This window comes from Sciurus vulgaris, assembly GCF_902686455.1.
Source record: "Sciurus vulgaris genome assembly, chromosome: 5".
Classification (NCBI taxonomy): domain Eukaryota; kingdom Metazoa; phylum Chordata; class Mammalia; order Rodentia; family Sciuridae; genus Sciurus; species Sciurus vulgaris.
In genome coordinates, this window is record NC_136465.1 from 86540897 (window position 1) to 86566840 (window position 25944).

The window sequence follows — 25944 nt, forward strand, 5'->3', positions numbered from 1 at the left end:
TAAAACTAGTGAATGATTCCTTAATCCACTTATGTTCAAGGATCATATTTTCACTCCAGATTTTTGTGGTGATTTTCTGTTATTTGATCTCTATATATTTGTTTTCAGTGTTAATATTGGTACTTGAAATTTTGCTGCTTTAAGCTTATGTAGCTATAATAAATACAGAATAAGAATCTCTCAAAGAAATATCCATTGAATTGAAAATCAATTCCGATATATATTTTCTTTGACTTTTCAAGGCCTAATGAAGCTGACAATTTCTCTAGTCTATTTCATTTTTATGTTTATGTCTATATAATTCAACTATGTTCAATTCAATATTAAAATTATCAGTCTATCATAACTATTGACTTCATAGTATTCTATAATGCAAGGAAATAAGATTGCAATCAGTTCAATATTTTGTATCTTGAGGATTATAAGGTGAAAATTTTCAAGTAGAGATACAATCTGATATAGAGTTGCTTTGATAAGTGGCTAAAGTAGAATGATAATTGAAATTCTTGAAGTTATAAAGTACTTAAAAGCACAATTGGACCAACATGGCAAAAGATGAATACATAAAGTTCTATTAGATGCAAATTATTTCAAAAGTAGCTTAATTCTTTGGAGAAGGTGGAAAGGGACCAGCAGGTAGAATTACTAAGGTACATGAAGAAACTTTGGGGATGATGGCTATAATCATTTTCTTTATTGTGATTATGGTTGATCCTTGTTTTTATCTGGTCAAAGCTTATCAAATTATACTCTTTAAATACGTGCAATCAATTCTATCTGTACATCAATTATACCTTTGTAAAAAATTAAATTAACATTTTTAAAACATATATACGAGTAATATATGTCAGATATACTCCCCCATGTCACATTTAGAGTAACTACCATGACATAATAAGAGCTGAAAAATGACAATTTAATCTATAGAGAAGTTGAAATAAAGGAAATAAGAACTCAAAAATGTGAGTTTGGGGAGTAGAAAATGAAGTTCCACTTTGAAAAGATTTTAAAGACCCAAATTATTAATAAAAGAAAAATATAAAAAAATCTTCATGAAATTTCAGAATACCATGAATTTTTAAAAGAAATAAAAATTTTAAAATTCCATAGAATAAAATGTTAACTAAAAGGCATTAAAAATTAGAGGAGTATTGACTTTCTCAATAAGTGCACTATTTTCTCAAAGATAATAGGGAAACACTTTAAATTCCTAAGGGAGAAGTATCTTAATCACTGTAAGGATAAAATAAGGCATTTTGAGACATGCAATCATTTCAAATAGTGTATCTTAATGGGCTCTTCATAGGAATCTGGAAAGCTGAGCAAGACAGAGAATATGGGACCCAAAGATTCAACCCTGAATAAAAGAGAAAAGTGATGAAAAAGGAAATTGTCAGGAAGGAAGGTAATTGGTAAGGTAGGTGTGGAGGGTTTGAAAGCACAGATGAAGGCTTCCAGGAATAGAGGCCCCTAGAAAACTAGTTGATTGAAGAAATTTCATGTTTAAATGTGTTGAGAGGAAATTAACACTTCAGTGGGAGTTTAAAGATAAATTATGAACTACCTGAAGTAATAAGTACTTGGTATTAAGAAAAACACAATAGACTCTACTCTCCTAGAAAACACATAGCTGTACAGAAGTAAATGTAGCCATACCACATTTTGTGACTCAATTGTGACTGATGTTCCCATAATTAGAAACCAAATATAAATTTAAACAAATATTATCCCACAACTCTATTGGAAACATAGAGAAAGACACATGTATGAAGAAAGGTAAATATAAAAATAAAACTTTTGCATTAGGGATTTAATAGATCTAAATCTAAAATAACCAATAATGGAACAATCATATTATCCAGAGACATAAGATGAATACAAAGTTCAGATATAAAACATTTGTAAAAAGTATCTTCTGAGGAGTGGAGATTTGTAAAAAAAAAAAACTGACAAGTTATTGTCATCATATTTTATTAAGCTGTAGAGTACTTTTTCACTTTTGTATGTGTGCATGTATATTAAATATAAGTATAAAGTATAATATGTAAGTATAAATATAAAAATGAATAAGTATAAATATAAAAATGAAATTGGAAAAGTGTAGCTGTGTGTAATATGGTTACAGCAATGAAAAACATCATGGTTTAATGGAAATGATAACAGTAGTTTAAGAGTTTGAGGTAACAGTAGATTTTAGTTTAAATAAAATTACTAAATAAACAAAATAGGAATAATAACACTCAGTTGATCAGCCTCAGAAGGGGACTGATTTCTTTAAAGATATTTCTGTGTGTCTCATCCTTAAACTATAACTTCTTTATGAGGGATTTTTAACATGAATTCTCAGAAATATCCACACATAACAGTAAGAAGAAGCTATAAACCTCTTAGGCACTAGGCAGCTGACAGTTTTCACTAACTCCCATTCTCAGTGGGTACCACTCATGTGAGTGTGTTCCCTGATTTGAGTCACTGAATTTTCAGACCTGTTTCACTTGTTCTTATGACAGATGCAATTCCGCCATTTTAGCAGTTGAATTAAACTGTGGAAGGCAATAGATTATTGAGGGATGATAACTCAGCTACACAGCAGCACCATCTTTTGGCCTTCTGAGGAAAATGATCCAAACTTGTCAGTTAGGAAGTCTATATTTCTGGCATGCAGGTATGTTCACTTTGTAATTTGCCTCTGGAATGAAATTAAAGTAAGGAAATGGTTTAATAAGCAATGAAATCAATATTCTACATGAGAAAGAATACCCTCATAAACAAATCTGAAAGAAAAAATTATTTTATCCATTTAATTAAAATTAAAATATTACTTAAGAAGCTGTATGAAATTGTTAATTGTTTTATTTTTAATTCAGAATTGAGAATGCATCTGCGTTGTATGATTCTTTAATATTGTTATTTTAAATTGTTCTACATCTCTGACTTTAGAATTTTCTGCAATTTACCTATTTGTCAAAATGCAGTTCCCAAGGTACTTTGTCTTCCACTTGTCTTTAGTATTAATATATTTCTCTCAAAATTCTCAGTTTAGTATGTACTTATCAAGTACTTTTATCTTTTCAAATTATATTATCAAACATTTATTGAGTAAATCTGCAGAAAGTACAGATTTATGAAAATTAGATTTAAGTTGATAATTTAAAGAATGAGACATCAGCTATGCTTTAGATAGTCATTTTGTTGCTGATGATCTACAGAAATTGAACATATGAAATACCCTGAATGCTGTATCAGGAGGTGCAAGTTTTAATTGCGATCCTAGCAATGAATAGCTGCAGATGACTCCTGGCTTGGGTATTGCAGAATAGAATATTTTATCAACACAGAAATTACTTTAAGCAGCACAGTTAACTATTTGGACATAATCTAAAATAATATTATTATTTACAAAACTAATAAAAATCAAATATTATACCAAAATTCCAACAGAAAGTTAAGACAAATAAGATTTATAAACTTTTTTGAAGATTTTTTAAAAATATTGGTAGCATTAAGTAAAGTATTGGGAGTTAGTGTTTTAAGCAAATGGAGATGTTGGGTATAAATTTGATTCTACTTTTTAAATTAAAATTTTCCAAACTTTAACAAAAATCACAGAAAATAAGTAAGACTGCTTAAAATACACATTTTCTTCTATTTTATTCAATGAAAAATGATTGGTGTAAAATTATATGATAAAAATTACTTGTAAGAATTTTCTTTGTTTCTTTTTTTTATTGTAAACAAATGGGATACATGTTGTTTCTCTGTTTGTACATGGCGTAAAGGCATACCATTTGTGTAATCATAAATTTACATAGGGTATTGTTGTTTGATTCATTCTGTTATTTTTTCCCTTCCCCCACCCCTCCCACCCCTCTTTTCCCTCTATACAGACCTTCCTTCCTCCATCTTGCCCCCCTACCTAACCCTAACTCTAACCCTAACATTAATCATTCCCTCCCCCCATTATGTGTCCTCATCCACTTATTAGCGATATCATTCGACCTTTGGTTTTTTGAGATTGGCTTATCTCACTTAGCATGATATTCTCCAATTTCATCTTTTTGCCTGCAAATGCCATAATTTTATCATTCTTTATGGCTGACTAATATTCCATTGTATATATATACCACAGTTTCTTTATCCATTCATCAATTGAAGGACACCTAGGTTGGTTCCACAATATGGCTTTTGTGAATTGAGCAGCTATGAACATTGACGTGGCTGTATCTCTGTAGTATGCTGCTTTTAAGTCCTTGGTGTATAGGCCAAGGAGTGGGATAGCTGGGTCAAACGGTGGTTCCATTCCAAGTTTTCTAAGGAATCTCCACACTGCTTTCCAGAGTGGCTGCACTAATTTGCAGCCCCACCAGCAATGTATGAGTGTACCTTTCTCCCCACATCCTCGCCAACACCTGTTGTTGTTTGTATTCTTGATAATTGCCATTCTAATTGGGGTGAGATGGAATCTTAGGGTGGTTTTGATTTGCATTTCTCTTATTAATAGAGATGTTGAACATTTTTCCATATGATTGTTGATTGCTTGTAGATCTTCTTCTGTGAAGTGTCTATTCATTTCCTTAGCCCATTTGTCGACTGGATTATTTGCATTCTTGGTGTAGAGTTTTTTGAGTTCTTTATAGATTCTGAAGATTAGTGCTGTATCTGAAGTATGATTGGCAAAGATTTTCTCCCACTCTGTAGGCTCTTTCTTCGCATTGCTGATAGTTTCCTTTGCTGAGAGAAAGCTTTTTAGTTTGAATCTATCCCAGTTATTGATTCTTGCTTTTATTTCTTGTGCTATGGGATTCCTGTTGAGGAAGTCTGGTCCTAAGACAACATGTTGAAGATCTGGACCTACTTTTTGTTCTATAATTTGCAGGGTCTCTGGTCTGATTCCGAGGTCCTTAATCCATTTTGAGTTTAGTTTCGTGCATGGTGAGAGATATGGGTTTAGTTTCATTCTGTTGCATATGGATTTCCAATTCTCCCAGCACCATTTGTTGAAGAGGCTATTTTTTCTCCATTGCATATTTTTGGCCCCTTTGTCTAGTATGAGAAAATTGTATTTATTTGGGTTTGTGTCCGTGTCCTCTATTCTGTACCATTGATCTACCTTTCTATTTTGGTACCAATACGATGCCATTTTTGTTACTGTTGCTTTGTAGTAGAGTTGAAGATCTGGTATTGCGATACCCCGTTTCACTCTTCCTGCTAAGGATTGTTTTAGCTATTCTGGGTTTCTTATTCTTCCAGATGAATTTCATAATTGCTTGCTCTATTTCTGTAAGGTACATCATTTGGATTTTAATTGGAATTGCATTGAATCTGTATAGCACTTTAGGTAGTATGGCCATTTTGACAATATTAATTCTTCCTATCCAAGAACATGGGAGATCTTTCCATCTTCTAAGGTTTACTTTAATTTCTTTCTTTAGTGTTCTGTAGTTCTCATTGTAGAGGTCTTTCACCTCTTTTGTGAGATTGATTCCCAAGTATTTTATTTTATTCGAGGCTATTGTGAATGGGGTAATTTTCCTGATTATTCTTTCCAAAGATTCATCACTTATGTATAAAAATGCATTAGATTTATGGGCATTGATCTTATATCCCGCTACTTTACTGAATTCACCTATGAGTTCTAACAGTTTTCTGGTGGAATTTCCTGGTTCCTCTAAGTATATAATTATATCATCAGAAAATAGGGATAGTTTGAGTTCTTCTTTTCCTATTCGTATCCCTTTAATTTCTTTGGTCTGTCTAATTGCTCTGGCTAAAGTTTCAAGGACTATATTGAATAGAAGTGGTGAAAGAGGGCATCCCTGCCTTGCTCCAGTTTTTAGGGTGAATGCTTCCAGTTTTTCACCATTTAGAATGATATTAGCCATGGGCTTAGCATAAATGGCCTTTACAATGTTAAGGAATGTTCCCACTATCCCTATTTTTTCTAGTGTTTTGAGCATGAAGGGGTGCAGTATTTTATCAAATGCTTTTTCTGCATCTATTGAAATAATCATGTGATTCTTGACTTTAAGTCTATTGATATGGTGAATTACATTTATTGATTTCCTGATGTTGAACCAACCTTGCATCCCTGGGATGAAACCCACTTGATCATGGTGCACTATCTTTTTAATATGTTTTTGTATGCGATTTGCTAAAATTTTGTTGAGAAGTTTTGTGTCGAGGTTCATTAAGGATATTGGTCTGAAATTTTCTTTCCTTGATGAGTCTCTGTCTGGTTTAGGTATCAGTGTGATATTGGCTTCATAGAATGAGTTTGGGAGGGTTTCCTCCTCTTCTATTTTATGGAATACTTTGAGAAGTATTGGAGTGAGCTCTTCTTTAAAGGTTTTGTAGAACTCGGCTGAGAACCCATCTGGTCCCGGACTTTTTTTGTTGGTAGGCTTTTGATGACCTCTTCTATTTCAGTACTTCAAATTGGTCTATTTAAATTGTGTACGTCCTCCTCGTTCAGTTTAGGCAATTCATATGTCTCTAGAAACCTGTTGATGTCTTCGAAATTTTCTCTTTTGTTGGAGTATAGATTTTCAAAATAGCTTCTAATTATGTTTTGTATTTCAGTCGTGTCTGTTGTGATATTTCCTTATTCATTCCGAATTTTAGTGATTTGGGTTTTCTCTCGTCTTCTCTTTGTTAGTGTGGCTAAGGGTTTATCAATTTTGTTTATTTTTTCAAAGAACCAACTATTTATTTTGTCAATTTTTTGTATTGTTTCTTTTGTTTCAATTTCATTGATTTCAGCTCTGAGTTTAACTATTTCCTGTCTTCTACTACTTTTGGTGCTGGTCTGTTCTTCTTTGTCTAGGGCTTTGAGCTGTAGTGTTAGGTGGTTTATTTGTTGAGTTTTACTTCTTTTATTGAATGCGCTCCATGAAATAAATTTCCCTCTAAGTACTGCTTTCATAGTGTCCCAGAGATTTTGATATGATGTTTCTTTGTTCTCATTTACCTCTAAGAATTTTTAAATTTCCTTCCTAATATCTTCTGTTATCCATTCATCATATAATAGCATATTGTTTAATCTCCAGGTGTTGGAATAGTTTCAGTTTTTTACTCTTTCATTTATTTCTAACTTCAATCCATTTTGATCTGATAGAATACAAGGTAGTGTCTCTATCATCTTGTATTTGCTAACATTAGCTTTGTGGCATAATATATGGTCTATTTTAGAGAAGGATCCATGTGCTGCTGAGAAGAAAGTGTATTCGCTCTTGGTTGGATGGTATATTCTATAAATGTCTGGTAAGTCTAAATTATTGATTGTGTTATTGAGATCTATGGTTTCTATGTTCAATTTTTGTTTGGAAGATCTGTCCAGTGATGAGAGAGGTAGTGTGTTAAAATCACCTAGTATTATTGTGTTATGGTCTATTTGGTTTCTGAAATTGAAAAGGATTTGTTTGACATACATGGATGAGCCACTGTTTGGGGCATAGATGTTTATGATTGTTATAACTTGCTGATTTATGCTTCCCTTAAGCAGTATGAAATGTCCTTCTTTATCCCTTCTGACTAACTTTGGCTTGAAGTCCACATTATCTGAAATGAGGATGGATACTCCAGCTTTTTTGCTGAGTAAATGTGCATGGTATGTTTTTCTCTATCCTTTCACCTTTAGTCTATGAGTATCTTTTTCTATGAGGTGAATCTCTTGCAGGCAACATATTGTTAGATCTTTGTTTTTAATCCAATCTGCCACTCTGTGTCTTTTGATTGATGAATTCAGGCCATTAACATTCAGGGTTATTATTGAGATATGATTTGGTTTCCTCGTCATTTGGTTCATTTTTTAAACTTTATTTATTTATTTATTTATTTATTTATTTATTTATTTATTTATTTGACATGACTTGGTTCCTCCTTTATTTGACAATTCCTTTAGGATAATTCCTCCCTTTGCTGATTTGCTTCTTTGTCTTTCATCTCTTCCTCATGGAATATTTTGCTGAGAATGTTCTGCAATGCTGGCTTTCTTTTTGTAAATTCTTTTAGCTTTTGTTTATCATGGAAGGATTTTATTTCATTGTCAAATTTGAAGGTAAGTTTTGCTGGGTATAAGATTCTTGGTTGGCATCCATTTTCTTTCAGGGCTTGAAAAATGTTGTTCCAGGCCCTTCTACCTTTTAGGGTGTGGATTGAAAAATCTGCTGATATCCGTATTGGTTTCCCCCTGAATGTGATTTGGTTCTTTTCTCTCAGAGCCTTTAAAATTCTGCCTTTATTTTGTATGTTAGGCATTTTCATTATAATGTGCCTTGGTGTGGGTCTGTTGTAATTTTGTGTATTTGGAGTCCTATAAGCCTCTTGAACTTGATTTTCCATTTCATTCTTCAGATTTGGGAAATTTTCTGATATTATTTCATTGAATAGATTGTTCATTCCTTCGGTTTGTTTCTCTAAGCCTTCCTCAATCCCAATAATTCTTAAATTTGGCCTTTCATGATATCCCATAGTTCTTGGAGATTCTGTTCATGATTTCTTACCATCTTCTCTGTTTGTTCAACTTTGTTTTCAAGGTTAAATATTTTGTCTTCAATGTCTGAGCTTCTGTCTTCCAGGTGTTCTATCCTACTGGATATGCTTTCTATGGAGTTCTTAATTTGGTTTATTGTTTCCTTCATGTCAAGGATTTCTGTTTGGTTTTTTTTCAATATCTCTATCTCTTTATTGAAATGATCTTTTGCTTCCTGTATTTGCTCTTTTAACTGTCGATTGGTGCGATCATTCAATGCCTGCATTTGCTCTTTCATCATTCAGTGCCTGCATTTGCTCTTTCATCACATCGTTTGCTTCCCTGATCATTTTAATTATGTACATTCTGAACTCCTTTTCTGTCATTTCTTCTGCCATGCTGTCATTGCGTTTTATTGATGTAACATCTAGATTTGTTTGGGGGCATTTTCTTTCCTTTTCTCATATTGTTCAGGTATCAGTGGACTGCTGAGATATTGCAGATTTCCTCTATTGACTTATAATGTCCCTGAAGATTTCTAGTATATCCCCTCTTAGCCTTCTGTAGGCTGAAGTCTTGGAGGAAGTTGATAGCACAGGGCTCCACAAGGACGCTGCCTCTCTAGGGGTGGTGGCTTTCAGGTGGCGTATATTCCCTGCTAGTGTGCAGAGATACCTCCACTTGTTGACCAATTGTCATCCAAAGGGGAACTAGGCTGCAGGCTTTGGCAAGGCCTGTTTGGGCCTGTGTCTCTGATTCTACTGTCCTTGTGGGAAAACCTCACCTGGCAGGGAAGACTCACCTGGTGGGGAGGTCTTGCTGGTCAGTTTCCCTCCTAGAGGTTCCCCTCAATCAACAGTTACCGCCTGGGCTGGGCTGCCTTCCTCTGCAACGTTCCCAGGGGCCCGGACCTACCTCCTGGGCCTGGGAGCCTCACCCTTCGCAGACGAGTCTCCTTAGGCTGCCTCTCCTCAGAGAATCTGCCCGCAGTCCTGGAACCTTTGCTCCGCCCCTAAGCATGTCTCTGTGTGGCTCTTCCACCAAGAAGTCTCCTAGGTCACGGGACCCCACTCTGCACCTAATTGCCTGGCTATTCCTGTAGCCCCGTACAATTGCTCGAGTCCCAGAGACCCGCTGCACACCTCTTCCTCCAGACAGCCGCCCGGTGTTCTGGTGCGGTCACTAGGAGTCCAAGCAACTCACTGCGTGCCTCCTCCTCCCCCCCGCCAACCACCTGTAGCCCTGGCAGTCACTCTGAGTCCAAGTGACCCACTGCGTTCCTCCTCCTCCTCCAGGTAGCCCCCCGGCTGTTCAGGAGCAGTCATTCTGAGTCCTTCTGAGTCGCTCTGAGTCCACGTGACCCACTGCATGCCTCCTCTGGGCAGCTGCCCGGAACTCTGGTTCGGCCACTCGAGACCAAGCAACCCACCACTCTCCTCCTCCAGGGACCCCGGTGTTCTGGAGTGGTTGCTTTGAGTCCAAACAACTCACCACTTGCCTCCTCCCCTGAGCATCTGCCTGGAGCTCCAACACAGTCACTGCGAGTCCAAGCGACCCGCCGCGCTTCTCCTCCTCCTCCTCCTCTGGGCAGGACCCGGTGTTCAGGAATGGTCGCTATGAGTCCAAACAGTTTGCCATGCAGCTCCTCCTCCAGCAACCGCCCGTAGCTCTGGTATAGTCACTCTGAATCCAAGCGGCCACGCTCCTCCTCCTCCTCCTCCTCCTCCTCCTCAGGGCAGGCCCCAGTGTTCAAGAGTGGTTGCTCTGAGTCCAAACAGCTTGCCGCGCAGCTCCTCCTCTGGCAACCGCCTGTAGCTCTGGTGCAGCTGCTTCGAGTCCAAGTGCCTCGCCACGCTGCTCCTCCTCCTCCTCCTCCTCCAGGCAGGCCCCGGTGTTCAGAAGTGGTTGCTCTGAGACCAAACAGCTCTCCTCGCCGCTCCTCTTCTGGGCAGCCACCCAGAGCCCCAGTGGTTGCTCCAAGTCCCAGCGCTGTGCTGAGCAGCCTCCTCTACGACGCTCCCAGTTGTCCCAGTTCACTGCTCCAGCGGGGGGAGGGGTGTCTCGCCGGGCAGCTCTACTTCACAACGTTCCCTGTGTTCCGGGACTACCGCCTCATCCGGGACGCCTCCCCAACGGGAGAGACTCACCCGACAGCTTTGAGTTGGTCCCAAGTCTCTCAATATCTCCTCTTTTGAATCCTGAGTCCTGGAGCAACTTGAAATGCAGCCACCCTCTAGTCCGCCATCTTGAAACCGCAGTTGTAAGAATTTTAAATCACCAGGTAATCTTCCATAGAAATTTACTAGAGTCTGAAGAAAAAGAAAAAAAAAAAAAAAACTCTTACTATTTATCCTCACAAAACTTTCCTCTCAATCTATATTCATAGAGGAAGAAAAACAAATGATTGGTTATGTTAATTGAAGAGGAGTAACTAAATACCAATGTGATTCAATGTGTTTCCTTGTTAAAATTAATTAAACAATAATGATATCGTTCCTTTATTAATGTGTTTGGTGCTACTTACTGCAGTTTACTTCATGATATATTTTAATTCCTGTATCTCATTTAAGAAATTACAATTTCATTTGTGTAGGATAATTTCTGTCACACAGAGCTTGCATAAACTTCCTGCATTTACATGTCCACTATATAAATGAGCCAGTATTTATACTAGAGCATTCTGAATTTAAGACCCATAATCCAGAATTTAAATCTTGAATAAAACCAACTTATTCTTTAGAATTTAATAGGTCAAGTATGCATGGAAGATGTTAAGTCATCAAATCTTGTTGTGTGATGGGGAGGGAGTACCACACAGAAATAGTGTGGTTGGGAGGATTAGATACCTATGGTTGAAAATTTGTCCCTGAACGTATGCAGGTCCCAGTTCTAGAATCTGTGAATGATACTTGATATGGTGAAAGCTTCTTTGTGGCTCTGATAAAAGTTACAGGTCTTGAAATTGGTGTGACCAAGGAGGCCAGGATGGGAGCAGTGCAGTCAATAGCCAACTGATAGGGACAGCCACCAGAAGCTGGAAGGGGCAAGGAGTGGATTCTCAAGAGCTTCTGGAGGCAGTATGATCCTGATACTTCAAGTTCATACTAGTGCCGTTCGTTTTAAAATTCTGGCTTCCATACCTCTGTTGAAATCTTTATTTCTTCCCATGACTTCAAATTACCATCTATTGTCATTTCATTTCATACTGCATGGCTCCCTTAGTCTTTGCAGTGGTGATGAAGCCCCTACCTTTTGTTTACTGGAAGCACTTTATTTCCTCCTTACTTTTTAAGGACGTTTTTGTTCTACATGGAATTTGGTTGACAGATTTGTTTATATTTTATCGCTTTTAATATATTGATCCAATGCTTTCTAACCAGCAAGGTTTCTTACCAAAAAAATGAGTTAATAATTTTATTAATGTGTGCTTATGTGCAATGAATTCCTTCTCTCTTGCTACTTTCAAGATTCTCTTTGTCATTGACTTTTTTTTTCTTTTCTTATTTGTTTTCTTGTTTTTGGTACTGGGGATTGAACCTAGAGATGCTCTACCACTAGGCCTTATCTCTAGTCTTTTTTATTTTTTATTTTGAGACAGGATTTTGTTAAGTTGCCCAGGCAGGCCTTAAACTTGTGATCTTCCTGTCTCAACCTCCAGAGTAAAGGGTTCTTATAGGCAAAAGTCATCAAGCAAAGCTTTTTGTCATTGACTTTTAAAAACTTAATTATAATATGTCTCAGTGTTCATCTCTTTGGTTTAATTTACTTGAAGATCATGAAGCTTCTTGGATTTTTATACTGATATCTTTCATCAAATTTGGGGAGTTTTCAGTTATTTCATAAAATTTTTTCTTCGTCACTTTCTATCTTCTGTTTTTGGGACTACCACAGTATATATGTTAGTATGCTTGGTGATGTTCCACCGATATCTTTATCTCTCTTTGATTTTCATTGAACTCTTTTTTTTTCTTTCTTTTCCTCAGACTTGATAATTTCCATTATACTGTTATTTTTTCAAGTATTTTGATTCTCTCTTCTGTCTGCTCTAATCTGCCTTTGAATTTATTAATAAATTTTCATTTTATTATTTTACTTTTTCAGCTTGCAATATTTTTAATATTTTCTTAATTTTTTATCTCTTTATTAGTATTCTCATTTTGATCCTACATTGCTTCCTTATCTTTTTCCACAACTTCCTATAGTTCTTATAGTTTCTTAAAGACAGCTGCTGTAAATCTTCATCTGATAAATTTGCCATTTGGTCATTTTAGGAATAATTTCTGTTAAATTATCTTGTACCTTTGAATAGGTAATCCATTTCCTCTTTCTTTGTATTCCTTGTGATTGTTTCCCCTTGCAAACTTTTTCCCTTATGGAGAAAAAAACTTTTTAGTAGAAAATTATTATTTTTATACACTGAGATTTCATCTCACTCCAACTGGAAGGGCAATTATCAAAAATACAAGTAACAATAAATGTTGGTGAGGATGTGGGGAAAAGGGAACACTCATACATTTTTGGTGGGACTGAAAATTACTGCAACTACTCTGGAAAGAGTATGGAGATTCCTCTAAATACTAGGAGTGGAACCACCATTCGACTCAGTTATCCCACTCCTCATTATATATCCAAAGGATTTAAAATCAGCATACTACCATGATGCAACCACACTAATGTTTATAGCTGCACAATTTACAATAGCTAAGCTATGGAGCCAACCTAAATACCCATCAGCATATGAATGGAGAAAGAAATTGTGGCATATACACACAATGGAATATTAGCCATAAAGAAGAAAGGAAGGATCTGGAAACTATCGTGATAAGGGTAATAAGTCAATACCAAAAAAACAAAGAATAAATGCTTTCTCTAATGTGTGGAAATCCTGTGGGTATAAACCAAGGAGTGGGATACCTGGGTCAAATGATGGTTCCATTCCAAGTTTTCTGAGGAATATCTATATCACTTTCCATAATGGTTGCACTGATTTGCAGTTCCACCAGCAATGTATGAGTGAACCTTTTTCCCCACATCCTTGCCAATACTTATTGATGCTTGTATTCTCAATAACTGCCATTCTGATTGGAGATGAAATCTTAGAGTAGTTTTGATTTGCATTTCTTTAATTGCTAGAGATGTTGAACAATTTTCGATGTATTTGTTGATCAATTGCATTTCTTCTTCTGTGAAATGTCTGTTCAGTTCCTTAGCCCATTTATTGATTAGGTTACTTGATTTTTGGTGTTAAGTTTTTTGAGATCTTTATATACCTTAGAGATTAGTGCTTTATCTGAGGTGCATGTGGTGAAGATTTTCGTCCAATCTGTGGGCTCTCTCTTCGTGTTATTGATTCTTTCTTTTGCTGAGAAGATTTTCAGTATGAATCCATCCCATTTATTGATTCTTGATTTTTCTTCTTGCACTTTAGGGGTCTTGTTAAGGAACCCGAGGCCAACATGATGAAGATTTGGGCCTACTTTTTCTTTTATTAGGTGCAGGATCTCTGTTCTAGTGCCTATGTCTTTGATACATTTTGAGTTGATTTTTGTGCAGGATGAGAGATAGAGGTTTAATTTCATTTTGTTACATGTGGCTTTCCATTTTCCCTAGCATCATTTGTTGAATAGGCTATCTTTTCTCCAGTGAATGTTTTTGGTGCCTTTGTCTAGTTTGAGATACCCATATTTATGTGGGTTTGTCTCTGTGTTATCTGCTCTGTACCATTGGTCTACAGATATGTTTTGGTGCCAATACCATGCTGTTTTTGTTACTATAGTATCTGGTATTGTGATGCCTCCTGCTTCACTTTTCTTGCTAAGGATTGCTTTGGCTATTCTGGGTCTCTTATTTTTCCAAACAAATTTTATGATGGCTTTTTCTGGTGCTATGAAGAATGCCTTTGGGATTTTATTAGGAATTTCCTGGAATCTGTATAATGCTTTTAATATTATGGCCATTTTGACAATATTAATTCTGCCTATCCAGGAGCATGAGAAGGTCCTTCCATCTTCTAAGGTCTTCTTCAGTTTCTTTCTTTAGTGTTCCGTAGTTTTCATCGTAGACGTCTTTCAACCCCTTTTGTTACATTTATTCCCAAGTATTTTATTTTATTTATTTTTTGAGGCTATTGTGAATGGGGTAGTTTTCCTAAGTTCTCTTTCAGTGGATTCATCACTTATGTATAGGAACACATTTGAATTATGAGTGTTGATTTTATATCCTACTACTTTGCCGAGTTCCTTTATTAGTTCTAGAAGGTTTTTGGTGGAATTTTCTGGGTCTTCTAAATATAGAATCACGTCATTAGCAAGTAGTGGTAGTTTGAGTTCTTCTTTATCTATTTGTATATCTTTAATTTCTTTCTTAGTTAATTGCTTTGGCTAGAGTTTCAAGGAAAATGTTGAATAAAAGTGGTAAAAGAAGGCATTCTTGTTCCAGTTTTTAGAGGAAATGCTTTTAATTTTTCTCTGTTTAGAATTATGTTGGCCTTGGGTTTAGCATACATGACTTTTATGATGTTGAGGAATGTTCCTACTCTCCCTAGGTTTTCTAGTGTTTTGAACATGAAGGGGTTCTGTATTTTGTCAAATGCTTTTCTCTCATCTATTGAGATGATTGTATGATTCTTTGTTTTAAGTTTATTGATATGGTGATATGGTGAATTACATTTATTGATTTCTGTATGTTGAACCAACCCTGAATCCTTGGGGTAAACCCCACTTGATCATGGGGCACTATTTTTTTAATATGTTTTGGTATGCAATTTGCCAGAATTTTATTAAGAATTTTTGTGTCTAAGTTCATCAGGGATTATTGGTATGAAGTTTTCTTTCCTTGATATGTCTTTGTCTGGTTTTCATATCAGGGTGATATTAACCTCAAAAAATGAGTTTGGAAGGGTTCCTTCCTTTTGTAGTCCATGGAATACTTTGAGGAGTATTGGTGTTAATTCTTCTTTGAAGGTCTCGTAGAACTCATCTGAGACTCTGGTTCAGGACTTTTCTTGATTGGTAGACTTTTGATGGCATTTTCTATTTCATTACTTAAAATTGTCTGTTTAAATTGTATATGACTTCCGGATTCAGTTTGGGTAGGTCATGTCTCTAGAAATTTGTTGATGTTTTCAATATTTTCTATTTTACTGAAGTATAAATTTTCAAAATAGTTTCTAATTATCCTCTGTATTTCAATTGTGTCTGTTGTGCTATTTCCTTTTTCATCATGTATTTTAGTAATTTGGGTTTTCTCTTTTTTTCTCTTCAATAAGTATGACTAGGAGTTTATTAATTTTATTGATTGTTTCAAAAAGCAACTTTTTGTTTTGTCAAAAAATTTTCAATTCTTTTATTTCAATTTCATTGATTTCAGCTCTGATTTTAATGATTTACTGTCTTCTACTGTTTTTGTTGTTCATTTGTTCTTTTTGTAGGACTTTTAAATGTAATGTTATGTCATTTATTGGTTGATATTTTATTATTTTAATAAATGAGCTCAATGCAAAACATTTTTCTCTTAGTCAGTATTATTGTGTTGTGATCGATTTGACTCTTGAAATTGAGAAAGGTTTGTTTGATGTACATAGATGCTTCATTGTTTGGGGCATATTTACAATCATTATGCCTTGATGATGTATAATTCCCTTCAGTAGAAAGAAATGCCCTTCTTTGTCCCTTGTGATTAACTGTGGCTTGAAGTCCACTCCACTTTATCTGATATGAGGCTGGAAACCCCTACTATTTTAGTCATTCTCATTATAATGTGCCTTGGTGTGGGTCTGCTGTAATTTTGTACATTTAGAGTCCTGTAAGCCTCTTGTATTTGATTTTTCCATTCCATTCTTCAGGTTTGGGAAATTTTCTGATATCATGTCATTGAAAAGATTGTGCATTCCTTTGGTTTATATCTCTGCTCCTTCATCTATCCCAATAACTCTTAAAGTTCATCTTTTCATGCTACCCCATATTTCTTGGAAATTCTTATCATGGATTCTTACCATCTTCTCTTCATGGTTAACTTTATTTTCAAGATTATTTATTTTGTCTTCATTGTCTTCCAAATGGTTATCTGTTTCTGATGATTTTCATTGAATTCACCATTTGGTTTATTGAGTCCTTCATTTTGAGGATTTCTGCTTTTTTTTTTTTTTTCAGAATATCTCTTTATTGAAGTAATCTTTCACTTCTGTATTTTCTTTTTGATTTCACTCTTGATTCCATCCTTTACTTCACATATAAGTTAATGTACATTCTGAACTCCTCAGATATTTCTCCTACTATGTTTTCAGTGGATTCTGTTATTGGACCATGTTGGTTTGTTTGGGGCACTTTGTTCCCTTGTTTTTTCATGTTGTTTATGAGTTTTCCCATCTAGTTGTATGGATCTGAGACAGTACAGATTCTACCCTGTAGACCTATATTTCCTTGAATTTTTCCAGTACCTGGCCTTTAAGGTGGAGACCAATGTTAATAGCACCCAGTGTAAGCAATACATATAACCTTAAACCTAATAACTCCTGCTGTGACACTACTGCTTTCTCACAAGAAACAGAAATGATGAGTTCAATCACTGTCTACAGTATAAACAGAAAATTTGCTAAAAGTGTTTACAATTACAAATGGTGGACAAGGAGAGAACTGAAATTGCATAGGACATGATGTTCCTGAGGGAGGAAGAGAGAAGCTAGAAGTAAAAATCCACAGGAAGTGTGGAAGAGGAACCAACAGAGATTGGTTGTTAGGTGAAGAAAAAGTATAAAGAATCCAGAAAGACAAGTAAGAGGAAGAATATATACAAAGAGAAAAAAATTAAATATATAAGAATATACAACAAAACTGGAAAACACCATTCATATGTCACCATCCTCAACAAACTGATATATGAAAAATACCTTGCTCCACATATGGTAATGAGAGTTGTTAGAGAAGGAAAAAATGAAACAAATCTCAATGGAAAATTGAACAACTATTTCTGTTGGTGTTTGAAAGTTCCTCAGTCCTGTCTCTGTCCTCACAGGTTTGCCTGGCCCACAGTCACTATTCCACTGATCTAGCCTTCAGATACCTCAGGTTTGGCCACGTTGCAGTCCCAAAATCTCAATGCTGCTGGAATTTTCAGAGACTTCCAGGGATGAGATCCTGAGAAGCAGCAGCAAAATGGCAGTCACTAGAGCTCCCAACATGAAGACCCCAGGCACGGTCAAACCCATAGGCATGCCGACACTGGGTCTCCAGGTTCTGGCAGCATCCCCAGTCACAAGCAGCTGCACTCCGAGATGGTGGTGTCAACAAACCTGCTTGCACCCCAAGCTCCTCAGGCCCTAGCTGGCTATCCAAGATGGATGTGGCCATGTGCAACCAAATCTGGAGTTGCCCTGGCAGCAGACCTCTGGGCGGTGGTGGAAGTGGTACTGGTGGGGGTCAGTGGCAGCAGGAGGGGTGGTGGCTGCACCTGTGACTCCAGCAGCACCCAGAAAGAAGACGTCCAGGTGATGACAGCAGTGGCAGCAGTGTAGATGGCAGCTGCTCCACAGGAAAAAAGACACCCTGGTATTGAAAGCCTGGGTTGTTTTGCTCTTAGAGTTGCTTGTTTGTTCACTTTGGTTTTGGTCCCTCTTCTTGCCCCTTCTTCACTCTTACCGACCAATAGTCCAATGTTCCTATTCCCTCTTCCTCACTTTCATTTGTTTTGTTACTTTTAGTTAACTTTTTATTCCTCCATTTTTACAAGTGACAACTGCAACCTATCTCCTGCTTCTGCTTCACCTCTGTTCAATTTTATAAATATTTCAAACTTCCTCTTGTCTTCCTGCCCTATTTCTCTTCACTTAAGAAACCATAATTCCAATCTGCCAGTCTATGTCTTTTGATTGATGAGTTCAGGCCTTTAACATTCAGGGTTATTATTCCCAGTCATTTGGCTCATTTTCTTTTCTTTTTTCTTTTTTTTTTTTTTTTTTTTTGACAAGAATTGGTTTCTCCTTTATTTGGCTATTCCTTTAGGCTAGTTCCTCCCGTTGCTGATTTGCATCGTTGTTTTTCATCTCTTCCTCATGGAATATTTTGCTGAGAATGTTCTGTAGTGCCAGCTTTCTTTTTGTAAATTCTTTTAGCTTTTGTTTATCATGGAATGATTTTATTTCATCATCAAATCTGAAGGTAAGTTTTGCTGGGTATAAGGTTCTTGGTTGGCATCCATTTTCTTTCAGGGCTTGGTAAATGTTGTTCCAGGCCCTTCTAGCTTTTAGGGTCTGGATTGAAAAATCTGCTGATATCTGTATTGGTTTCTCCTAAATGTAATTTGATTTTTTTCTCTTGCAGCCTTTAAAATTCTGTCTTTATTTTGTAGTTAGATATTTTCATAATAATGTTCCTTGGTGTGGGTCTATTTTAATTTTGTATATTTGGAGTACTATAAGCCTCTAGTATTTGATTTTCCATTTTGTTCTTCAGATTTGGAAATTTTTCTGATATGATTTCATTGAATAGATTGTTCATTCCTTTGGTTTGTTACTCTGTGCCTTCCTCAATCCCAATAATTCTTAAATTTGGTCTTTTCATGATATCCCATAATTCTTGTAGAGTCTGTTCATGATTTCTTACCTGTTCTGTTTGGTTAACTTTGTTTTCAAGATTAAAAATTTTTTCTTCATCCTGAGGTTCTGTCTTCCAGTTGTTCCATCCTATTGGTTATGCTTTCTATTGAGTTCTTAATTTAGTTTATTGTTTCCTTCATAACAATAAACTTGTTCTTGTTTGGTTTATTGTTTTTTCAGTATCTCTAACTATTTATTGAAATGATCTTTTGCTTCCCGCATTTGCTCTTTCTACTATTGAGTGGTGTGATCATTCAAAGCCTGCATTTGCTCTTTTATCTCATCATTTGCTTCTATGATCATTTTAATAATGTACATTCTGAACTCCCTTTCTGACATTTCCTCTGCCATGCTGTCATTGGATTTTATTGCTATAGCATCTAGGTTTGTTTGGGACATTTTCTTCCCTTGTTTTCTCATATTGCTCAGGTATCTACCCCTCTAGTAATAAAACTCTGGGTTATTGCAGATTTCCTCTATTGACTAATATCGTCTCTGTAGATTTCCAATAACTCACTTCTTAGCCTTCAGTAGCCTGAAGTCTTGCAGGAACTTGATAATGTGGTAATTCACAAGGAAGCTGCCCCTCTAGGGGTGGTGGCCTTCAGATGGGGTATATTCCCTGTCAGTGGGCTTCCACTTGTTGACTGATGGTCAGCCAAAGGGGGACTAGACTGCAAATTGGAGCACATCTGATCTGGGCCTGTGTCTCTGGTTCTACTGCCCTGGTGAGAAAGCCTTGCCCAGTGGGGAATACTTACCCGGTGGGGAAGTTTTGCTGGGCATCAGACCAGAGACCCTGCGTCTGATAGAAGAAAAAGTAGGTCCAAATCTTCAACATGTCAGCTTAGGATCAGACTTTCTTAACAGGACTCCCATAGCACAAGAAATAAAAGCAAGAATCAACAACTGGGATAGATTCAAATTAAAATGCTTTCTCTCAGCAAAGGAAACTATCAGCAATGTGAAGAGAGAGCCTACAGAGTGGGAGAAAATCTTTGTCACTCATACTTCAGATAGAGCACTAATTTCCAGAATCTATAAAGAATTCAGAAAACTCTACACCAAGAATACAAATAACCCAATCAACAAATGGGCTAAGGAAATGAACAGACACTTCACAGAAGAAGATCTACAAGCAATCAACAGATATATGAAAAAATGTTCAACATCTCTAGTAATAAGAGAAATGCAAATCAAAACTACCCCAAGATTCCATATCACCCCAATTAGAATGGCGATTATCAAGAACACAAGCAACAATAGGTGTTGGCGAGGATGTGGGGAAAAAGGTACACTCATACATTGGTGGTGGGGCTGCAAATTAGTGCAGTCACTCTGGAAAGCAGTGTGGAGATTCCTTAGAAAACTTGGAATGGACCCTCCATTTGACCCAGTTATCCCACTCCTTGGTCTATACCCTAAGGACTTAAAATCAGCACACTACAGAGATACAGCCACATCAATGTTCATAGCTGCTCAATTCACAATAGCCAGACTGTGGAACCAACCTAGATGTCCTTTAATTGATGAGTGGATAAAGAAACTGTGGTATATATATACAATGGAACATTACTCAGCCATAAAGGAAAATAAAATTATGGCATTTGCAGGCAAATGGATGAAATTGGAGGTCATGGTAAGTGAGATAAGCCAATCTCAAAAAAACAAAGGTCAAATGATCTTGCTGATATGTGGATGATGACACATAATGGGGGGTGGGAGGAGGGCAAGAATGGAGGAAGGAGGGAATGTATAGAGGGAAAAGAGAGGTGGGAGTGGTGGGCAGGAAGGAAAAGAATAACAGAATGAATCAAAAACTATTACCCTAGGTAAATGTATGATTACACAAATGGCCTCTACTTCATGTACAGAGAAACAAGATATATTCCACTTGTTTACAATAAAATAAATTTAAAAAAAGAAACAAATGAAAAAAAAACTATAATTCCACTGCCTTATATAATCATGTAGTTTATGTAATTCCAACCCAATTCATGTTGTTGTGATTATTAATACAGTGGAAAAGGAGAAGACAACTGCTCTTTAACACCTGATCTGGTTAACAGTTTTTTGTTTTGTGTTGTTTTACTATTGGTACTGACATTAAATTCTGACCCTATCAGTCCCATATAGGTGTCAGTTAGCATTATAGATGTCAAAGTGACATGAGACATTTATCTTAAGGGTATACACCTTTTGACAATATTAGTGCTATTCATGGCACTCTCCATCCCCTGAAAGGAGCTGGAGAGTGTTTGAAATACTTTAAGTTCACAGAGCAGAGATTCTATTGCTGGACAATTCTTACAACCAAGCCAATTGCCATCAAATCTCAATCTACACAAAATTTATCCCAACCTGAACCTCAACAATCATTCATCACAAAGATTGGGGAGACAAAAACTCCACATCAACAAACAGGCACCAAGAAAGAAAAATGAGAGGGGGACCTCAGGTCCCACTCTTGTACATCTACTCATACATCAAAAACAGAGAGAAGTTCCATAAAAAAGATTACACACAAAAGGACACATATAAATGAGGAAGTGAGATTGATGCAGAAATTCAAGACAACTGAAAATGTGAGGAAATAGACAAGCAAATCTCCTCTCAAAATTCAGAGTTCTCAAGCAAGGAATCTCACACAAGGAAGTGAATAAAATTCTAGAAAAAGATTGTGCTAAACTGATTATAAAATGATTAATCAACTAAAATATGATATAAGGAATGAATTAAAAGAGCAAATACAAGATATGAAAAACCATTGCAATTAAGAAACAGGGATATTAAGAATATAAGTGGATGATGTATAATGGGGGTGGGGACTAGGGGTGAGAGAAGAATGGGGAAACTTTAGATTATGTAGAGGGAAATGCTCCCCCCACTGGGTATGAAAAAATGGTGGGATGAAACAGACACCATTACCCTATGTACACATATGATTACACGAATGGTATGAATCTATCTCATGCACAACCATAGAAATGAAATGATGTACCCTATTTGTGTACAATGAATCAAAATGAAGTCTGCTAAAAATTTTTTTAAAAAATTAAAATAATTTAAAAAAGCCACTTCAGGCCAATTGAGGACACTGATTTTGAAAGATCATAAGCAAAAAGAAAGAAAGAAGAAAGAAAGAAAGAAAGAAAGAAAGAAAGAAAGAAAGAAAGAAAGAAAGAAAGAAAGAAAGAAGAATATTGAAAAGAAATCAATAAGAATTAGAAGAAATGAAAGTAAATCAAACTAAAAATTCATTTGAAAGTATCAACCCAAAGATTAGATTGTGTAGAAAATAAGACTTCAGGTCTTGAGTTCAGAAATTCAGGCCTTGAAGAGAGGGTATATGAACTTGAACACTCAGTATTTAATAAAGAGGAAAGGTAACAATAAGCAGAATATATCTTGTATAGCATCAAGAGAAGAAACCTGTGAGTCACTGGAATAGAAAATAAGTTAGAAATAAAGGCTGAAGTCTTCAAGAATATTTTCAATGAGATAGTAAGAAAAAATTCTCCTCATATCAGAAATGGGATAGACAACCACATACAGAAGGCAACAGGATTCCACATAAACAAGATCAAAATATGATCTGTTCAAGACACATCATAATTAATATGCCTACCACAGAAAAAAAGTAAATAATATTTAAAACTGTAAGAGAAAAGTGTCAGGTCAAGTTTAGAGGTGAACTAATAAGGCTCATCTCCAACTTCTCAACTTAGACTCTAAAATCAAGAGGAGAGATATTCCAAGTATTAAAAGAAAAACAAATGACACTAAAAATTGCTATATCCAGTAAAGTTCTTCAAAGTTGATATAGAAGTAAAAACTTTACATGACAAGTATAAATTAAAAGAATTCATGACCACCAAGACAGTACTACAAAGAATACTTGAAGATAAACTACACATAGACAACCCAAAAACAAACCCCAAATATTCCAAAGATGAGAATCAATAAAATATCAATCAACTAAATGAAAATAAAGATAAAATTTAATATATCTAACAAACCAAAATATAGGAAGCTACAAACACAAGTTAATAATAACACTGAATATAAATGCTCTAAGCTTCCCAATTAAAAGACCTAGATCAAAAAAGCAAGGTCCAATTATAAGCTGTTTTCAGGAGACACATCTCATAGGCAAAGATACCCACAGGCTGAAGACAAATGGATAGAAAAAATATTCCAAGCAAACAAAGTTGGAAAACAAGTAGGGGTAGCTATTCTTATTTGACAAAGCAGATTTCAAGCAAAAATAAATCAGAAGAAAAAAGACAAGTCACCACATCCTTGTAAAGGGAACAATCCAATCCATAAATGTCAGTGCGCCTAATTATATTAAAAACATACTTCTTCACATTAAATCTAATTATAATAAAACTGAGTGATTTCAACACATATTATGACCAATATAGAGGTCATTCACAGATAAAAATAATAAAGACATTTCTGACCTAAATAATGTGATAAATCAAGTTGACCTAATAGACATCTACAAATTATTTTACCCCAGAAACCTAATTTATCTTCTTCTCAGCAGCTAACAGAACCTATTTCAAAATAGACTATATTCTATTCACAATGTACGTCTTAGGAAATATAAAAATTTTATATAATTCTATGCATGCTATCAGACCATAATGGAATAAAAGTAGAAATCAATAACAAGAAAAATAATAGAAACCTCATAAACACATGGATACTGAACAATACTTTTCAAAATAAAGAATGGATCATAGAATAAATGAGATAAATAAAACACAAATTATTAGAAACAAATGAGAATAGAGATACAGCATATCAAACTCCCTGTGACCATATGAAAGAATTCTAAGAGAAAAATTTATGGCATTGGGTATCCACATTAAAATAAAAAAAGATCTCAAATAAATAAGCTTATGCTCCACCTTGAAGTCTTAGAAAATAGAGTGAACTAATTCTAAAATGAGTAGAAGACAGGATAATTAAGAACAGAGCCAAAATTTATAAAGTAGAGAATAAAAAATATATACAACACCAAGGCAATAAAAATGTTCTTTGAAAAGATAAATAAGATTGAGAAACACTTAGTCAAACTAGCCCAAGACAGAAAACCCAAATAAACAAAATTATAGATGAAAGAAATAATTATCACAAAGATGTTTCTGAAATCTAGAGGATTATCAAAAACTATTTTGAAAATTTATACTTCAATAAACTAGAAGATATGAACACATTCTAAACACATATGATCTTCACAAATGGAATCTGAAAGATATAGAAAACCTAAGCAGTCCAGTATCAAGTACTGAAATTGAAAGTTCCATTAAAATCCTGTGGACAAGCCTAGGAACAGAAGGCTTCTCAGCTGAGTTCTACAGGATCTTTGAAGAAGAAATAACACCAATCTTTCTCAAATTATTACATGAAATTGAAGTAAAGGAACCTCCCAAATACATTCCATGAAGCTAGAATAACCTGGATACCAAAAGCATACAAAGACATATCAAGGAAAAAAATCTATAAACCAATATTCCTGATGAACAATGGTGAAAAAATTCTAAATAAAATATCAGCAAAGTACCTTCAAAAATAAATTTCGAATTTAATACAACTTTATAAAATGGGGTTATCCCTGGGATGCATGGTTAGTTCAGCATATGTACATAAATAAATATAATTTACCTTAAATGGTAAATTAATAGAAGTATAGAATTAAGGACAAAAATCATATGCTCATCTCAATAGATATAAAATAGGCCTTTAATAACATCCAGCACCCATTCATGTTAACAAACACTGGAGAAACTAGGGATAGAAGAAAGATACCTTAACCTTATAAATACTATATATTACAAATCCAAAGTTGACATCATACTGAATGGAGAAAAGCTGAAAACATCTCCTCTAAAGTCAGAAACAAGACTAAGGTGTCGACATTCATCATTTTTTTTCAACATAGTTGTTAAGATTCTAGCAGAGCGAACAAACAAAAACAAAACAAAACAAACATACTTAATAGCATAAAAATAAATAATATAATCAATAAAAGGGGAAAGGAACTAAATAGACTTCTCTCAGAAGAAGAAACATAAATGGCCAACAAATATGTGAAAAAATGTCCAATATCTCTAGTGATCAAGAAAATGAGAATTAAACCTGCATTAAGATTTTACTTTACTCCTGTTATAATGGCACTTCTCAAGACTAAAAATAATAATAAATGCTGGTGAGAATGTGAGGGAAGAGGTAAACTGATACATTCTGAAAAGTAGTATGGAGATTCCTTAAAAGACTAGGAATTTCCACACTATTTTCCAGAGTGACCTGTTTGCAGTCTCACCAGCAATGTATGAGTGGACCTTTTACTCCACATCCTCAGCAACACTTATTGTTGCTTGTATTATTGATAATTGACATTTTGATTGGAGTGAGGTGAAATCTTAGTTTTGATTTGCATTTCTCTAATTGCTAGAGATGTTGAACAATTTTTCATATAGTTGTTGATTAATTGAATTTCTTCTTCTGTGAGGTGTCTGTTCAGTTCCTTAGCCCATTTATTGATTGGGTTAGTGTGTGTGTGTGTGTGTGTGTGTGTGTGTGTTCAGTTTTTTGAGTTCTTTATATATCCTAGAGATTAATACTTTATCTCAGGTGAATGTGGTAGAGATTTTCTCCCAATCTCTAGGCTGTCTCTGCACATTATTGATTGTATCTTTTGCTGAGAAGAAACTTTTGAATATGAATCCATCCATTTATTGATTTAGGAGTCTTGTTAAGAAAGTCAGGTCCTAAGTCAACATGGTGAACATTTGGGCCTGCTTTTTCTCCTATTAGGTGCAGAGTATCTGGTCTAATTCCTAGGTTCTTGATCCACATTGAGTTGATTTTT

At 35.4% G+C, this 25944-nt stretch overlaps 1 long non-coding RNA gene across 2 annotated transcripts in view; it reads left to right on the forward strand.

Moving 5' to 3' along the window:
* Positions 1–12234, forward strand: part of LOC306662029 — a 68357-nt gene extending 56123 nt beyond the window's left edge. The window contains exons 4-5 of one of the 2 annotated variants that reach the window (XR_013764037.1): positions 1307–1417; positions 11418–12234. This is a non-coding gene — a long non-coding RNA (uncharacterized lncRNA). Of the gene's footprint in view, positions 1–1306; positions 2930–11417 lie in introns of those variants that run through there. The other variant, XR_013764038.1, reaches the window with a different exon arrangement.
* Positions 12235–25944: the final 13710 nt, after the last annotated feature.